Source organism: Ursus americanus, chromosome 16 (genome assembly GCF_024610735.1).
Source record: "Ursus americanus isolate L20-20 chromosome 16, mUrsAme1.1.p, whole genome shotgun sequence".
In the NCBI taxonomy this organism is placed as follows: domain Eukaryota; kingdom Metazoa; phylum Chordata; class Mammalia; order Carnivora; family Ursidae; genus Ursus; species Ursus americanus.
The window spans coordinates 43,912,787-43,928,238 of record NC_142142.1 but is presented as its reverse complement, the minus strand read 5'-3'; the positions used below and the strand labels follow the sequence as shown (position 1 = coordinate 43,928,238).

The 15,452-nt window shown below is 49.7% G+C and overlaps 1 protein-coding gene across 10 annotated transcripts in view; it reads left to right on the top strand.

Annotated features, from left to right (window-relative positions):
- The window catches only part of PKNOX2 (PBX/knotted 1 homeobox 2), a 257,373-nt gene that overhangs the window by 146,052 nt on the left and 95,869 nt on the right, over window positions 1-15,452 (top strand). The window lies entirely within an intron of this gene.

The following is a 15,452-nucleotide window of genomic DNA, read 5'->3' as shown; positions in this document are numbered from 1 at the left end:
CAGCTGGGTGAGATTGACCGTGCTGCTTGACCCCTGTAAGGCTGTGCTGTCTGAGTCGGTAGCCACCAGCCTCATGTGTCTATTTAAATTAAAATGAAATGAAATTATAAATATTCAGTTACTCAGTCACAGCAGCCACAATTCAAGTGCTTAATAGCCGCATGGTGTCTATGATATTGCAAAACACAGACAGAGGATGTTCCCAGCATCGCAGAAAGTTCCATTGGACTGTGAGGGGTGAAGACGCAGGTGTGTGAGTATCTACTCCACAGGGCCAGCAAGGGTCAATGAGATCGTGCGTGTGTCACACACTGGGCACCATGGCTAGCACACAAGAACCTGCAGTAAACATCAGCCCTTCTTCTTCGGAATGAACTAGAAGATAGCGCTGAGGCCCCGTACAGCAGCAATGCTAGAGAACTCCCTTGAGAGCGCGGAGCCCTGTGGGCACCAAGACAATGGGCCCAGACCTTAGGGAGAGTACATAGATTTGTGTGGGAGAGTTGAAGGGGCCTCAATGTGCAGTTTGAGAATTTGGGGTTGATGGGAGGGGCCCCCAGAGAGAGGCATTTTGGGGACTTAAGTGACACTAAGGTGATCTCAGAAAGACTAAGGGGTGGGTGCCCCCCTGTGACGTCACTTGTGGATCTGGGTTTGGATCCTGCTCTGGGTCCTGGGCTGCAGCAGATGGACTGGGACCTAGGGGTGGGGAGGGGAGTGGGGAGCCCTTGCTCACAAGTCCATCTGCATTGTAACAGCAGGAAAGGCATGGAGCCTGTGTCCAGATGGCCTGGTGACCCCTCTTCCTGAGATCGTGCTGTGTCTCTGTAGGCTTTTGCCCCTTTTTTGTGCCCTGCATGTTTGGTGCCAAATGAGCAGGATCCATCACTAATCTGGAGTCAGCAGGGAGGGGAGAGGGGTTGTCACAGAAGGCCTGGCCCGAGGGAGCTGGTGGCTTTGTCCTAGGGTTCCCTCAGAGCTACATTGGATGCCAGGAGCTAGGAAGGCAGCTGGGAACAGAGGAGGCAGTGCTGAGAGGCTCCCCCTTCTCAGGGGCCATCCCAGGGAACAGCACCTTCCCTCCCTGAGCTGGGAACCGGCCTGGGCTAGAGGCAGAGATTTTCTGATAAGGATTCCCCTTGGTCCCCCAGCCCAGCAGACAGCCCTGGCTGAGGGCCTCAGACAGACTCTGGATTATCTCTGAGCAGCCTCCCCAAGGGGAGAAGAACATTGACTTTGGGCTGGGAAGAGGGAGTGGGGTAAAGGGAATGCTGGTGTAGTGGGAAAGCCCCAAGCTAGGCTGGGCTCTGGCCTGGGCAAGGGCTCTCAGTCATCCTAGGTGTGGCTGGGGAATCATGCCCCTCTGGTCTTCCCTCCTGTCCAGGGGCTGGACCAGGTCACCCTCAAGCCCCGTCCAGCCCTCCGTTCCACCACAGTGTGTGCAGGGTGGAGAGGAAGGGCGGGTGTGCTGTCATTTTCCTGGGGTTGACCCGGGCTCAGAGGCTGGAGGTCCGCTCCTTTGCAGCCCTCCCCTCCCCACCTCCTCCTCTCTCTCCTCCCTAGTAGGATGGATTGAGGCAGTGTGGAGAAATCCGAATAACTAATCAGAGTCCTCATTAACCCCCTGCCGGGATGCTCAAACATTCACTTTGCTGTTTGTGAAGCAGAAAAAAAAAACCTCTCCCTGCATTAAAATTGATGCGTTATTAATCCCTGTGCTCCCAACCTGGTGGGCTACTGCCCCATCCGGCCTGAGGCCCAGGGACTTGGAGTCTCTACCTTGGGCCACTTGCATTTTCTATTATTGATTGGCCCAGCACAGAGGCCTCTCTTCACAGGGAGCCGGCCTGGTGCCAGCTGGGAGGCAGCTGCTTTGTTTTCTCCCTGGCCGGGTGGGGCCCCTTTGCTTAGCCCCACCCCAGGGTACAAGTTCCAGACTGCCTGTGACACCATGGCCCGCAGGGGTGGGGTAGGTGGAGTGAACGTGTCTCTCTGCAGACCTGAGAAGGCATGGTGACCTGTTCTACACTTGACATGAGCCGGCCCATGGAGGGGGCAGCTTCTTAGTCCAGTGGCAGGCTGGGCTTTGAAGGCCTTAGCATTTGTCTGGCCCAAGAGCTGACCCTTTCTGCACACCTGGGACCGCAGTGCCCCCACGGCCTCCCCGGCACTACCCACACCCAGGCCTTAAACTGTTCTCTGGCTCTCTACCCCAGGAACTCAGCACTGCATTGCGCCCCGTCCAGATAAGAACAGGATCCACAGATATTCAGCACGTGCTGGACAGGACACCAGGAGCTGTGGGGATCCCAAGTCATTTAAGGCACAGTCCCTCACCTCAAGAAGATTGCATTGCAGGGGGGTCAAGATGTCCATACGCATAAAGAATATCATAGGACAGCAAGGGAAGGAGGAAGGGAGAGAGGCAGGGAGGGAGGGAACGAGGAAGAAAGGAAGGAAGGGAGGGAGGGAGAGAGAGAGGCAGACAGGAAGGGAGGAACTTACTGAGTAGAGAAGGCCCCCCTGGGTTCCCTTTGAGCCTAAGATGGTGTGGGAAGGAGCATAGGGGAAACAAGAGCTCCTGCGAATCTGTCATTCCCATCTGGTTGGCTCTGGCCCAGCCTTCTTTATTGGTTATCGATCAGCCCTATATGGATCTGTCCACATCTGTTGCCTGTCTTGTCCTGTGAACTCACAGCCAGTGCCTCGGCCTGTGTAAACTCCATTACGTGGCCTTCTGTGCAATAGGCCCCTAGAGAGGGCTTTGTCGGGAGAAGGAGAAGGAGAAAGAGCTGAAAGTGGAAGATGAGAATAATTTAATCCTTAGCTCTTATTTCCAATCACTTTAGTTTACTACACTGAGAAACGGTCAGAGGTCATCTTCCTGATCTTTGACTCGGGTTGGTGCGGTGATCATTCCACTAATAGTTTGGAGTACTACTGGTGCTAGGGATTTAAGTTGAGCAAAGCAAATGGGGGTCTCTGCCCACATGGAGCTTATAGCCTAGTGCTTATAGCCTAAGCATTACTCAAAGAATCATAAATGAATGTATAATTATAAACTGAAGTAAGGACTCAAGCTGAATGAAGAAACAAAATGCAGTATACAAAGGATCCTCACCTGGCCTGAGAGTTCAGTGTAGCTCCCCTGAGGAAGTGACTTGAGCTGAGAAGTGAAAGTGAAGCAGTTACTAGTTGAAAGTGGATAAGAAAAGAGCATTTTCCAGGAAGGTAGGATGGCTGGTGCAAAGGTCCTGTGGTCAGAAGAAGCATGTTCTATTTGAGGGACCAAAGGCCTGGGTAGTTGGAAGGCAAAGAGCAAGCTAGATGAAGCAGGTGAGTAGGCAGGGCCAAACCACACCTGAACTTCTAGGCCAAGGTAAGGATTTTGGTCTTGATCTCAAGAGGAATGGAAAGCCAGTAATGTGTTTGAAACCTGGGAGAAGAGGGGGAGGGGATAGAATGGATTTGCACTTCAAAGAGATCTCCCTGGCTGTTTAGTAGAGAACAGACGGAGAGTATCGATATGTTAAATGGGTCATCTTAGTTTCTTGCTGTTTCCTATCTCCCACTTTGGTGAGTTGAAGTCTATAGAACGTGCTGGAGCTTTAGGAAGGAAGATGAATATCTAAATTCTGAACCTCCAGTATTCAGCCTCAGTTCAGAACCTGCAGAAATAAACTATCATCCTTGAAGTGGTGCCCCCTCTTGAATTCTGACCACTGCAAGCCCAGCATTCTGCTGTATATGGGGACCCCAGCCATCCTGAGAGATCTGGAGGGGAAGCAGCTAAGCCAATGAGTGGCAGAGCTGGGAAGAGGAAGGTAGGGGGCTGCAGGGGAGGCAGGGAAGCAGAAAGGTGGGAGTACCTGGGGGGTAGGGGGCACTGGCATGGCCTCTTGTGCTGGGCCTGAGTGCACAATGACACAAGCAAGTGGGCACCCTCCGCCGGCTGCAGGTGCCTCTCCATTTGGCTAATGGCTCCTCTGTCCTTGGCTGTTCCAGCTTGCTGCTCTTAAAGAGACTGCTTTTGTTTCATTGAGGACCAGAGCCCTTCCCTTTTTCATTTCAACAGTCATTAATTGATCATAGCTTATCTATATGGATACTCTCAGGGTCAACAACCACCCCCCCACATCACACACACACACACACACACACACACACACACACACACACACACTGTCTTTGCCACGGAGCCTTCTGCCTTTTGTGGGAGCTAGATATGTAAACAACTGACCCTTAGAAGGCAGAACGAACTAAGCACTAAGTGTGGGGCCACCCCGTGACCCCATTTGCTTGGGACGGTCTCGGTTGAAGGCTGTAATTTCTGTGTGATTATTAAGCATGCTCCCCTTCATTCTCAAAATTGTGCCAGTTTGGGTGACAAATCATGTGTGGTCATCATAACAGTACACCGTGGCTGTACAGGGGTGAGAGCAGTATTTACAGGAACTCAGGAGACGTTACAGAGTAAATAATATATAAGCTGAGTCCTTGCAGAATGAGCCACATTTTGGCTTCTAGACCAGGGAAATGGAGCATCCTGGTCTTGGAGGGCAGAACCAGCAAGGGCCTGGAGGCATCTATGAGTAGAGTCTACGGAGGAGAGGATGAGCACAGTTTACCCAGAACCTAGACCAGGGCCAGTGAACTTTCCATGGAATGTTTCAGCCAGTCAATGTTCTAGGTGTTGTATTGCGACTCCTCAACTCTCCCCCTGTTGAGGAAAGCAGCCATGGTTGTAATAGTGAATGAATGGGTATGGCTATGTTCCAATAAAACTTTATTTGCAAAAAACAGGCCGCCTCAGGATTTGGTGTGGGTATAGTTTGCTGTCCCCTGACTTGAAGGAGAGATGTGAGAGATAAGGCAGGGAAATGAGGGGGCCATATCACGAAAGGTCTCAACTATCTGACCTATTTTTTTTTAATAATAAGATTTTTGAGCATAGGAATAGATCATCTAAGGTCCTAGGGTTTACTGTCAGGGTTTGGAGGGCACTGGAGGAAAGCAGGGAGCAACAGCGAGGAAAGCAGACCAGTTCTGGGTCCAGGCACCTTTCCTGGAGACAGATCTGTGAGCCGGAGGGCTGGGATGCCCTGGAGAACACTGGCCCCATCATACAGAGTCTTCCCTTTTGTTTTATAGTTCCCTCCCATTCCCTGCCCTCAGGGGTGTCACACTCTTTTGGGCAGACACAGCGACAAACTGCCACCCTATCCTTTCCCTTGGAGTGAAAGCAAATAGTGACCTCCTTCCCCTCCCCTCGCCGACCAGGGCAGGGCTGCTGATGGCGGCACATGGCAGCTTTGCTCCCAGAACTCCCCACGGACTCTGGTGCCTTCACAGTTTAATTATGGCAGTGGACCCTTGGCTGCGGAGCTGGAAGGGGGAGCAGTTGGCCATCTGCCATCGGCCATGTGCCCCCACGCCCTCCAGACTGCAAGGCTTACTTTCCCATGAATATCCCAATGGAACAGCTTGAGATTCCCTCCCACACTATGGGAAATCCAGCTTCCCCAAGGTCCAAGAGAGGAAGGGTGTTTGGATTCTCCTGGTCCTGTCTTGCTTCAAGGTTCTGCTCCGGGAATAAGTCGTGCTCCGCTTCCTGTCTCTGTCTTGCTTGCGAGGCCCCCTCTGCTCTATTCACGAGCATGGCCCCTTCTCTTTCTTCCCAGCACAGAGCTGTCCCAGATGTGCATTCTTACCAAACATACAGGAGGTAGGCCTGCCAGGACCCACTCACCTCAGGCACCAAAAACGCAGTAATCAGAAGAAATACTATTTTGATGAAAGAAAAATTTTTAATCAAGATCAATGACAAAAATACACGATAAACAAAACACCAGACTTTTAAATGACGACAGGATGGGCTTTACAGATTCTTCCTTCTGCCTCGCATTACAATGTGACTAGGCAGCACACTTTTATTGATCCAGTTTTTATCTCCATTACTGAGCTTTTTGACACCCCGTTGGCCTCACTCACCTAGCCCTGGCCTCCCCGGGGAGGAGAGACCTGAGGGAGGCCCAGAGCAAGGGTAAGTTCAGCCTTACAGATGAGGCAACTCCTTCAGATCCCTCTCCTATCTGCATAGAAGGAATCTCACCGTCCATTTTCTCCTGCGCAGTCTGGCCTGCCACCTTCTTGCTGGGACCTTCTTTCTGCTCTCTTCTGCTGAGTTTCACACGTCTCCATCTTTGAGGCCCTGGCTTCCTTTCCCCCAGGAAGTTAGTGGGGAACTTTAAATTCCGAACACTCTACTCCCTCCCATTTACTTTTTTTGCTTTGCCCTCATTATCTGACACCGTACATCTTATTTACTGTCTTATTATCATCTTGTCCACCACTCCCATCTCCACCCTCGCCCAACCAGGATGTAAGCGCCCTGAATGCTGAGATTTTTATCTTTTTTTTTTTTTAACAATTGTGAACAGTTCCTAGCACATAGCAGGCACTCAATAAACATTTCTTGAATGAGCGAATAACAACTGAGTTCCCTTTTCTTTGATCTTTCCCCTCCCAGAGGAGGCCCTCCTTCAGTAGCCAAAGGATGGCTAAATCTTTTTCCTAAATGAAAGACCATCTGCCCTGGGCCTCCATCCTAAGCCATGCAAAAAGGCAGCAGGAGCTTTAAAATCATAGTTGTTATTTAACAAGTCCAAGATAGGCAAGAGAAAAAAATATTTTCCAGAGCAAACTCCAGGGTTTTCAAGGTGCGGTATACATTTTTTTTCCCTTTAAGTAGGGAGTGATATTCCAGAGATTTGAATTCCTTGTAAGTTCAATCAATACTGATTCTTTTTGCAGCCTTGGCCAAGACACTTTAAGTCTTAGTTTTGATTATTCTCTCTGTAAAGCGGGTGTATTGATTTCAGCACTACCAGCGTCACAAAGTTACTGTGAAGCTCAGGCACAAAGCTAACGGATGTGGCTGGATACGTTTTGGGATGTATAAATCACCGTGCAGATACGGCTGGATACACTTTGGGATGTATAAATCACCACGCAGATACAGAGGCATATGAGATCTCAATGACACTTGGCCGAGGCAGAGCAAGGGGCCTTCTGATGAGACCCTGGCAGAACCACAATCTGGTCCTAACTTTCTCACTTTACAGATAGAGAAACGGAGGCCCAGGCAGTGATATGGCCAGGGTCACATCCAGAGCTAATACAGGAGAGTTATGGATAGAAGTCAGGTGTCCTGGCTCCCGGTGCAGTTTCTGGCGTCTCTGAGTATCTCAGTTGTAAATTCTACCAGAACAGGGATCCTGGGCTCTGCTCTGAACCCAGGTCAAACTCACCATGGATGGAAGAGAATTCCTGACTTTCAGATATCCTTGTGAATCCCAACCCTTCCCAACCAGCCTAGGGAGGGGAAGCATTTTAGATAAAATCCTTTTACCATCCCTTCCATTTCTGAGATTCATTTCTTAGTGGCATCTGAATGAGAATTTTATAGACGTTTCATTTCTCGTCCTTGTTATCCTTCCTTTGCTGTCCTCCAGGAGCAGGTTATGACTGAAACCTCTGTGAGGCCCAAGGTGTAAATCTCCAGGAATGGCAACTTGGGCCTTGGGTGGCAGGTCTTCAGGTTGACGGCATCTCCACATGTGGCGTGATCGTTACGGGAGGGAACAGGGCCCCGAGAAGGGCGGGGGGCACAGAGAGATTAATTTTTTCAATGTCATGCTTCCTGTGCGTTCCTTAATGACTGAAATTTACATATGTGGGGAAAAGTCAGTTTCCTCTGGAAGGCCTGAAGGGGAAAGCCAGAGCCATGAGACCGTGTTGCAAGTGGGTGTATCCACTTGCAAGGGCTCTGTACTGATCTGACTGGGAATCTTTTGACTTCTTACAGGGTGTGTGACTGTGATCATGACTGGGAACTAGAGTTTGTGCTTTTGTGGGTCTGTGACCATGTTTCTGGGATTGTGTGTGTGTGTGTGTGGTGTCATCCCTCCTATCTTTGTGGCCATATGCAGTTCGATGTGTGTTTCTTTAAAAAAAAAATTATTTCTCATTTCCTGCATAAATTACTCCATGTAAAAGGCCATCCAGAGCTCAGTTCCTAGCATCCTTTTTCAATAAAGCAATATTATCACAGCCTAGTCCCAAAACTAGTCCCAGGAGAGGCTTTTCCTAGATTCTTTGTCAAACAAAATGTCAGCGACTCACCAAATGATGAGAAGAAGAATTCTTCTTGTTTATTTCCCGAGTGAGGCCGACCTGAAGCAGCTCAGAGTCTTTGCCTCCTTTCTTGGGCCAGGCGGACAGCGGCAGGTGGGCAGGTGGACCAGGGTGCTCAGGAGCTCACCGTGAAACCCCTTGGGCTCTGCTCTTCCACCTCACTCTTTACCCAGCTTTGTGACTTTGGGCAAGTCACAAAGTCACTTTTCTAACCTCAGTTCCCCCTTTTAAAAACAGGACTAATTATACCTACTTTATAGGGCTGTTGCAAGAATTAAATAAACTGGATACCATAGCTCTTCGTAAAGGACATTAGCACATTGTGGGTACATATCCTCTGCTGAATAGATACATTTACTTATTCCTTTATTCAACAAATATTTATTGAACAGCCAATATGTCCAAAATACGTATTGGGCTCTGCAGAGATATATAGGCTTGAGACTCAGTTTAGGATGATATAATCTAGTGGGGTAGACAGAGTGGCAAACAGACAACCACAGTCTGATGGGATAAGTGCTAAAAGGATAGCACAGAGGATGTTCTAGGCTTCTAGAACCATCCTTGCGGCAGCCATGTGGAAGATGGCCTGGGCCACAGAGAGACCCATTAGGAAGCTATTGCTGAGCCAAGGTGTGGCAGAGGAGCCAGAGAGGAGGAGATGGTAGTTCACTCCAGGTGGGGGCAAAAATGAATGGTTAGCTTGTGCCAACGTACACTTATTTTCTGCTTCTGGAGAGAGCTTTCAGGGCTGAGAAGGCTGTCTCAGAACCAGGGTCATTCAGCAGGCTCATTGGAGAAGGGAGTGGGGGCTCACAGACTGGAGGGTCAGAGCCCTGAGGAAAGGAATGGCAGGGGAGTCATCAGGAAGGGGCTGAGCCCAGCTGAGCAGAAAGGGAGAATGGAGACAGGCAGGGCTTTGCAGAGATTTACAAAGTGTTTCCAATGGGTCTGAAGTTTTCTCCAAGAAAGGAAATCCTGCTGGAAGAGGTAAATAACTTCTCCAAAGTCAACGCTGGTCTTAGTTTCATTGAAAGGGACATTTGCTCTCCATGATGGAGTCCCAATCACCAGTCTCTAATTTGTGTCTGGTCAGATTCTGCCCAGGTCTCTTGACTGCCTTGGGCATTCCTGTTCATCCATTCATTACCTCATTTAATAAGTACACATTGAGCCTGATGGTGGGCCAGAGCTGGAAGCACGAATGTGAGGATCACCTTGCTCAGGAAACTCAGAGTTTAATGGGAGGACACCTATAGGAACACATAACGATAACTTAATGAGATATGTAGCCTGGAGTTCATGGCTAAGAACTTCGGACTTCATTGTATAAGAGATATGGTCCCAGTTATTAGGGGAGCAGAAAGGAGGGGATGATTTGCCCTGTGTGCAATAGGGGGATATGAAGAGAAAATGTTACAGAGCTGAATCTTGAAGGATGAGTAGGATTTGGCCAAACAAGATCTGAGCAAACTGTCATTACCACCATTGTCATTAATGACGACAGTCACCATTTCTGAAAGGCTAGTCTAGGTCAGCGCTGAGTACCTTACTATCTGCTAATACCATAAAATCCTAATAAACAATTTGTGAGTTAGCTGTTATTGTTTGCATTTTACAGAAATAGGAAAACCAAGACTTATAGAAGTCACACAGCTGGGAGGGGCGAGCTCTAGGATTTGAATCCAAGTTTGTCTGACTTGAAAACCTTTTCCATTCTGTTGGACTATCCCTCCACATTCATTTATTAATATTAGTGCAGGAGTCTTCTGAAATAAGCCATAGTTTGGTCAAAAGCTCTTCCTTCAGAGACACATTGAAATATAATGAATTAGAATGCCTTTGGCAATAAGTAATGATAACTAAAGAGCAAACTTTCAACTGAACTGATTAAACATTCATCTGAATTAGTATTTTCCAGTAGCGGTCCCTCCTCATGTGACAGGAATGATACTTTCCATGATCTACAAGGACACAGTACTAACCTAGGTATGGATGGCAGGCATAGAAGAAATAGAAACACAGATCTTGTCCTCAAAGACGTATGATGCCATTGAGGAGATTCAGGTTAACGCGGAATGTAGAAAGTCACAAAATAGAGTAACCCTGAGGGCCAGTCACAGGGTGGGAGTGCACAAGGTTGACTTCATTCAGTTGCAGAAGGTCAAAGAAAGGTAAGACTTGAGCCTGATCCTGTCTTTGAGGAAAGGGGACCTGAGTGAGTGCAGGACCTTGATGGAGCTGGACAGCAGAGAGGAAGGGGGAGCCCAAGGCCCTCCAGAAGGGCAGGTGGCCTCATGAGGGGGGCACAGGGCTCAGACATAGTGTGCACTAGGTCGTGAGACAGTGGCAGCCTAGCCTGGCTGGAGAAACGTTTGGGTTGAAAGATCCAGGGGATTGGGTAAGAGAGGTAGGTTTTGGCTGATTGGGGAGGACAAAATGAAATTTGGATTTTGTCTTCTTAGGCCCTGGCAAGCCATTATAGATTCTTGAGCAGGGGAGAATCAGTATAAACAAGTCTATAAATCATCTTAGCTTCCGAGGAGGCCCTCTCTTCCTAGAGGAGTGAATCTGGTCTCTTTGAGACCAGCCTGGTCACTCTGGTGATATGTGAGGCTTTCACTGGGACAGGTGAGTTCAGCAGCTGATCCAGACCAGTCAGAAAATGAGATCGCACTGTCCGGTCCAGCCTTTGGTGTACAATGGTGGAGACTGATGATGATGATGATGGCGATGGTGATGATGGTGATGATGGAACAGAATTCAAAGGGTGAAGGGTTTTGACCCACATCACCTAGCAAACCCATGGCCAGGCTTGAACGAGTTGCCATGCTTCGCTGGCTTGGTCACCCCAGCAAGGAGGTGAGAGCAGCCCTAGACCCTCACAGATGTCTGCCATTGGGGAGGTGCCTGAGGGTCTCTCCATCACCGCACTGACACCAGAACAGGCCCTAGGGTGAGCTCCAGAGTGAGAACAGGCTCTTGCAAGGCTCTTAGGCCGAAGGAGACAATGACTCTGATGCTTTTGGCTCCTGGGGTAGATACAGGATAGGGCAGCTTTCCCAGAATGGACAGGAGACAGGCCTTTGGTGTAGGCTTCTGGCCAGAGATTTCAGAGGCTCAGTGTTCACCACTGTTATTCATCTGCAAAAAGTACGAGTTGGTGAAACAGGCAAAGGTGTTCTCTGGGGAAGCCTGTCCGTCCTTGTCAGAGAGTGCGCCGGTTTAAAACTTGGGCAGGCAGGGAAGGGCCTGGCCAGAGCCAGAGAACCAGGGGTGGAGGCTGCTGGATCTCCTGGAGATCTTGTAGGGACAGAAGGGACATCATCTTCAAGATGAAGCTTCTGCTTCCTTCTTTGTCCCTGAAACATCTGGGCCATCGGTTCACACAGGGCCCATGTCTTCCCATCCATCTCTCTCTCTCTCTCTCTTTCTGTCTGCCTCCCTGCCTGTCAGGCTGCCTGTTAATTAAGCCCAAGTCCTTGGGACCCGGGCAGTAGTGTCACAGGCCGCACGCTAGCCTCTAGAGGAGAAGGATTTTGTCAACAGGAAGGAGGGTGGTGTGTTCTCTCCGGCTCCTCCCTCAGGCAAGGCAGGCGTGAGTGTGGAGGGGCAGCATGGCTCTCAGAGCTGCACCTGGATCCGACGGGTGGCCGCGACCCCCAGGCAGTCTCCTCCCCACGCCCCCCAACCCCAGACTGTCTCTCATTCTCCTCAGCGCTTTCTGTCATATGCCTTACCCTCCTTACGCTCAGAGGAATCGCTGGCAGTGACAGAACGGAGATTACAAGCTATATTTCTGCCTCGAAGCTTTTCTCCAGGCTGTTGGGACCTAGGTAGTTGTCAGTTCCAGGAAAGGAGAAATCTGTGTCTATTGTAGCCCTGACGCAGTGCCCTGCGTGGGGGCATGCTGGTGTCACCTCGGACCGTCCTGCCTCCCTCAAATATGTACTTAGTGCCTGAGCGGGGCAGGGTTGGCTTCTGGACTGGTTCCTGAGGGGCTCTGGATCCTCAGTGCCACCTTAGGGGTGGCAGTTAGAGACTGCCCGGTTAGAGAGCTCCCGGTTAGCTCTCAGAGGTGGAGCTAGAGCAGAAAGACAGACACAGAAAGCATGTGGCTGCACCAGGACCTGGAGAAGGAGCTCTGGCCCCTCAGTCAGAAAGGACACAGTTAGGGGCACCGGGGTGGCTCAGTCATTGAAGCATCTGCCTTCCGCTCACGTCATGATCCCGGGGTCCTGGGATGGAGTCCCGCGTCCCGGCTCCCTGCTCGGCGGGGAGCGGGGAGCCTGCTTCTCCCTCTGTCTGCCTGCCCCTCCCCCTGCTTGTGCTCCTGCTTGTTCTCTCTCTCTCTCTCTGACAAAAAAATAAATAAAACCTTTAAAAAAAAAAAAAGGAAAAGAAAGGACACAATTAGAGGCCGAAGGAGCCGGGAGGCAGGGCTTCCATCCTTCCATGCCCTGACCCAGACCCTCTCTCTCCTCCACCCCTGCCACTGTGGACTTTGGTGGAGGAGGGGGTTGGGAGGCCAACCACCAGAAACGGCAGCATCCACACATTGGAGGACACAATTATTTCCTTATTATCTAGACTGTGAGCACCTCAAAGACAGGGAGAGTGTGTGCGTGTGTGTGTGCGTGCCTGTGTGTGTGTGATCTTCGTATGCCCAGACCTCAGTACATGGTAGGTTCATAATACACGGAGGCTAAATTGAAGCAATGTGCACCTGCCCAGAGGGGTGGAAGAGGGGAGGAAGGAAGAGTAAAAAGCTCTGCAAGAACAGAGCTTTCATCTGCCAAGCAGGCGCCAGACCCCTGGGAAACGAGGCAGGGGAGGCTGACATCCGCAGAGCTCCCAAGAACGGCCCACCCCACAACTCAGGGCACATTCGCCTCTGCTTTCCTCCGGGAGCCCAGCATTTACTCAGCACTTACTACTGCAGGCGCTCCCTTTGGGTGGGTAACAAATACAAGAGCAAACACAAGCAGGGAGGTTGGAATCGCAAAATGTCAATGTCTGGAGTCAGAAGACATGCCACTTGCTGGCTGTTTTTTGAGGCAAGGCCCAGTACCTGACCTGTCTAAGCCTCATTATCCACATCTGTAAAATGGGAACAACCACCTGGCAAAGAAAAAGGCATCTCTCATACATTGCAGATAGGATGTAAATTGGTGTGACCTTCCTGTTAAGTGATTTGTAAAAATTTTTAAAAGTGGACATACCTTTGGATTTGGCAGCTTCCACATCTAGAAGCTTATTCTAAGACAATGATCATATAAGAAAAAAAAAAGACAATGATCAAGTCTAGAGCAAAATTCAGCTGTAAGAATGGGCATTATTTATAATAGCAAAAACTGGAAATAATGTAGACAACAAATGATAGAAATTTGGCTGAATAATTGTAGTGCATCCAGAAATGGAAAGTCATGTAGCCAGTAGGATTATAATGTATATTTTCCTTATATGCAGAGGTGTTTGTATGTTACAAATATAAAAAGCTGACTACAGAACAGTCTAGATAGCATGATACTGTTTTTAAGAAAGAAGAGTTTTATTCTACATATTAACTGTGGTTATTTTTGTATTGTGGGATTACAACTAACTTAAGTTTTCTCCCTCTTACTTATCTTTTTTGTACTTATCAGCATATATTGTTTTGTAAAGATAATGAAAATTAAGTTGTATTAAAATAGTGACCTTTAGAGGTTGCTTTAAGAGGTAAAGAAGATATGACATATGAAAGTCCTTTGTAAACTGAAAAATTACAGACATAAGACAGGGTCTGTGCCCATGAGGAGCTTACAGTTTGGAAAGAGATGAAAAATACCTAAGATAACTATAGCATGAAACAGAATGTGGCAAGAGCTTCCAGAGAATGATAAACAGCATGTTACTTGGAAACACAGAGGAGGTAAAATTACTTGTGGTTCTAGAGGAAAGAGCCAGAATGTTTGAGTTGGATAGTGAAGAATCGCTAAGGTCCTGTCAGGTAGAAATATAGAACTGGGGCCGCAGGGGAAGCGGGAAGCTGTGGGACAGGTTTGGAGAATGGGAGATGCTCGCGTTTGGATGGAGGGCAGAGAGCCTCTGGGTGATGAAGAAAAGAGCAGTCCGCAGGGCCGTTTGGGGCCAGACTGCAGACACCTTGAAGGCTGCACTTGGTAAAATGCCATCAGTGAACCTTTGTTGGTGTCTTCTTTGAGTAGGGGAGTCACTGAAATTTCTGGGGAAGGAGCTGACCCCGCGGTAAACCCCTCAGGGGTAGGGAGGTCCTGCCCTGTATGGGGCCCGACATGCATGCAAAGTGAGGGCGTCTGCCTGGGAAGCTCAGTCTGGAGGCAGCTGACAGGCCAGACGGGCAAACTGTGGGGATGAGGAGGGGCCTGGCAGGCATGGCCAGGGACAGGGCCCGTCCTTGGTTGTGTCACTGGGCATGGAAAGGAGGGAAGACCATCTTCTTGCCCTGACTGGAAAGGGATGGGACGTGGTGGCCGAGTGAAATGAGGTGGGGCTCGGGGAAGGAGGAATAGGACACCTCTCCTGGGTTTGCTGCCTGGGGGCGCCCAGGGAAGTGGGGTAGAGAACTGGGAGCCATTCACAGAATTCACCCACGGCTCCAGGGACGAGGCACAGGCTGGGGGTGTGGGGAGCAGGGCAAGAGTAATCTGGTGCTCAGGACATGTCCTCCCTCCGTTGGTCCTGACCCCTTGGGCCTCTCTGTGTGGCTGGCTGTCTCGGGGCTGGCACTGGCCAGGGGGGCCTGACCCTCCTGCTGCTTTCAATCTGTCTCTATTCCTCGGCTCCTCTTGGGAGGAGTCTGGAGTGTAGGCAGAGGGTTTGTGTCACCCGGTAAGCTTTTGTTAATGGAAATTCATTAACCAACCTCCCTATCTTGGAAGCTTCTCTCAGCTCATCCCGTCCTCCTAGCATATCCCAGCTTACTCTTTCCTGCAGGCGAGAATTCATACCCCCTCAGGATCCGGATGCTGTGTCTGCCCCCCTCACCCCCAGTGGTGCCTGTGTTGGTGCGCACATGTGCACACACACACACACACACACACACACACACACACACACGGGAAGGAAGGCAGGAAAGTCTTGTTCAGGCAAATGTCTAAATTTCCATTTCCCCGCTGCAGCTCCCAGCCCAGGCCACTGTTTAGCTCCTCCTGTTGTCATGTCACTAGTTAATTACATTCTTTACTGAGGTGCAAATGTGTTTTTACAAGGAGACTAAGATGGTGTTAACTAGGAAG